Source organism: Mchenga conophoros, linkage group LG7, assembly GCF_057382185.1.
Source record: "Mchenga conophoros isolate Kocher_MC1m ecotype Shallow Benthic linkage group LG7, M_conophoros_male_GT1.1, whole genome shotgun sequence".
In the NCBI taxonomy this organism is placed as follows: Eukaryota; Metazoa; Chordata; class Actinopteri; order Cichliformes; family Cichlidae; genus Mchenga; species Mchenga conophoros.
The window spans coordinates 20,321,080-20,324,522 of record NC_140532.1 but is presented as its reverse complement, the minus strand read 5'-3'; the positions used below and the strand labels follow the sequence as shown (position 1 = coordinate 20,324,522).

At 38.0% G+C, this 3,443-nt stretch overlaps 1 long non-coding RNA gene across 1 annotated transcript; it reads left to right on the top strand.

Moving 5' to 3' along the window:
* Positions 1-487: 487 nt before the first annotated feature.
* LOC146570045 (uncharacterized) lies at positions 488-1,814 on the top strand. The gene is made up of 3 exons (XR_014893419.1): positions 488-565; positions 864-1,014; positions 1,677-1,814. It is a non-coding gene; the product is annotated as an uncharacterized LOC146570045 (long non-coding RNA).
* Positions 1,815-3,443: the final 1,629 nt, after the last annotated feature.

The following is a 3,443-nucleotide window of genomic DNA, read 5'->3' as shown; positions in this document are numbered from 1 at the left end:
GTCACTCTGAGACAGGATATTTCTAACTTTAGAGATGTTGTGCAAATGGAAGAAAGGAGTCTTACATATTTGTTTAACACAGTGGCTCCCACAGTGGTTTTTTTGCTGGGCCCCCCTTTGTTTTACAAGAAAAATGTTCATGCCCCCCCCCCCGTGGGCACACGCACAAACACATCCTCCAACCACACACACCCATATTTTGCTCTATTGCAGTTTATTTCACACACACATGTATATGTATGTATACATTATATATATATATCTATCTATATATATATATATATATATATATATATCAATCAGAAAAACATTTGGGCATGCTCCTCTTTTTACGCTCCTTCATACCCCTAAGATAATCTGTAATGATGCCAATACATACCTGTCTGGAACAAGCATAGTGACTGGCTTACAGGAAGGCCCGCATATATCTAACCTGTTTTTTTTTTTTGTTTTTTTGTTTTTTAATGTGGGCGTTACAGGCTGCCTGAAGTGATAGCTGTTATTTTGTTAAAAACACCCACATGCAGTGCCACTGCTGAGCCCCCATCGACAAGTGAAAGTAAAGGTGAGTCTGTTTTAGTAGAGTTTGAGGAGAAGCAGAATGAACTTCAAAGTAAGAAAACAATTTAAAATGTATTTCTTTGTGTGTGTGTAGTGGTGTTATCTTACTTTTTCTTAAACTGTCTTTCGTCAAACTGTTTTTACATTGTCTAGATTCTAGGTTGTCTCAGGGGCGTCTTTGCACAGGCTGCGGTCTGAACTGGGGTCTTGAACGATGTGTGTGTGTGTGTGTGTGTGTGTGTATCTACATATTTATTATGTATGTATGTTGTTAAGACACTAACACAAAGGTTGTGTCACAGCATACTCACCAGATAATTTGCATTGAATGCAAATGCAAAACTTTGTTTCCCACCCACATTTCCGCTGCTGAGTCTCCTTTGGCTGTTAACTCCACTCGAATCCAGATTGCACATAAAGACTGAGTGGACTTGCACTGACTGATACGTGAAAGTGAGTGTAAGGTTTATATTGTTGATTGTCATTTATGCTTAGAGATATTTACTCATATATGCTTTGAGTTTTATAATCGATTGCATAATAATGGAGGTTTGATCCGTAGTAGTCTGTGGAGACTCTGTGTGCCTTCCAGAGCACTCTGGCATACACACACACCTTAAGGTCATGAAAGAGGTTATATCTTCTCTTACTGATTTATGGTAGGAGGACACCTCTGTATCTGTATAAGAGCCCTTTGTTTAGATGGAGCGCTAGACTCCTGAATTTGAATTTTGTGGTTGTGGTGCTGTAGTGGTAAAGTTGGGGGTGGGGAGTGTGCTCAACCCTACTGGCATGCAGTATACTCATCCAGCAAGTCCAAACCTGTTCAACTGCTTCCTGTAAAAAGCTGGAGAGACATATTACCAGTATGTCTAAGCAGGCTTATGAAATGAGATTCTGCTCTCACAGTCGAGTCACCGACTGTGAGAGCAGAATCTCCTCAAAGACATATTTGCATTAGTTGCCAGTGTGTGTTCTATCCCAAAGCACTTTCTCATATTATATTATATTATATTATATTATATTAATATCACTGTAACTCCACTGCTGTCCCAAAAAAGAAATCATCAACAACAATAACTCTTTTGAACACCTTTATTCTCTCCAAACTGCAGTTGAGCTCACAACAATGACAACAACGAATCCTCCACGTTACCTTCCATTTCAGGACAGCATGTATGATGGGAATGGGGATCAACAATCAATGGTTCAGCACACCACTGTGATCATCAGCACTGAGCCACCAAAAGACCATATTATCTGGTCCCTCCTCTGCTTTTTCTACTCAAACCCCTGTTGTCTTGGGCTTGCAGCTCTCATTTATTCTATCAAGGTGAGGTTAAATAAATCGGGTTTTTCATGAACTAAGCATCTGTTATACTTCTGTGTGTCTGTGTGTGCATGAAAAAATATATTAATATTTACCTGTCTACTTACTATGACCTACATTATATTGATTTTACCACATAGATCAAGTTAATATCCATGGTCTCCAACTACACTTTTACAATCTATATTTTTCTGTCGTTTTAGGCCAGAGACCGGAAGGTGGTTGGAGATTTGGAGGGTGCACGGCATTATGGGGCCACTGCTCGCCAGCTTAACATCACCTCCACAGTCCTGGTTGCCCTTGGACTCCTGATATTCATTATTACAATGATAGTTGTTTTTGCACGGGTATCTCGTTAAGCCCTCAAAGTAACACACCCTGACAAAACGCTTCCTTTTAACAGATTGCAGTGCATTGCTTGCTGCTGTGACTTTGGATTTGGATGATAAATATTAGCATCAATTTTATAATCAGTCTTCATTGTGTCTTTTGTTAGAAAAAGACACAATTTCATCTATCTATCTATCTATAGAAAAGGACAGAAACATATATATTTATATATATATATATATAAATATATTTTCATATTTCAGTGAAGGTAAATGTATATAAAGATGATTTTTAGCCAATTAATGTTTGTGCCTATCTATCTACACCCAGGTGAAAAATAAGCACACTGCATTTGGCGTCTGCTAAATTACATACGGAACAATGAATGACAGTATACGGAATTCTTCTTTGTTCACAAAAACCTTTTTTCTGTAGCTGTGGATCATGCTGCATATTCACTGACGGGGATCTCAGCTCATTTGTGGCAGGAAAATCTTTTTATTGAGATGTTTCATTTTCCACTCACTAATATTCCACAGAAACAGTGTGGACATTTCATCCCCTTAGAATTTGTTCGATTTAGAGAATTTAGAGTTGATTTGTAAGCTATATTATTAAAAAAATATTATCTTTGTGATTTAAATGGTGTTGGACTGTAACTCATTAAAAAAATATTACTAGGATTTTATTTTATTTCAGATTCCATCGATTTCTGGGAGCTCTGTAGCCTCAGTAGCAATTCTTTCTTCCTTTTTTGAAAAGTATGTTGTAGTATAATGGAAATAGTCTACTTCTGAGGAATTGTTGTTTTAAGGTTTATTTCCAGTAGAGTAGGTGTCGACTGATTGTTGTTGTTACACTAAACTGTCCATCTTTACTCAATAATTGTCTCACTTTAGGAGTTGCAACAGCAGATCATCTTTCTCCAGCTCACCCCATCTCTTGCATCCTCCTCTGTTACACCAACCCTCCTTCACTATACCCTTGAATCTTTTCTGTGGTCTTCCTATTTTCCTATGAAGCCATACTTCTACTCACTGATGTTCACTTCTCTCTCCCTGAACTATCTTCACCAACTCTTTCCCATAGCTTCATTATATGGCACACAAACTTTATTCTTGTGTAGTTACTACAGTTCTGCACATCTCCCATGTTCTCAAAAACCAGAACCAGTACACTTCTTCTCCATTCCTCAGGAATCCTCTCACTCTTTAAGATTGCG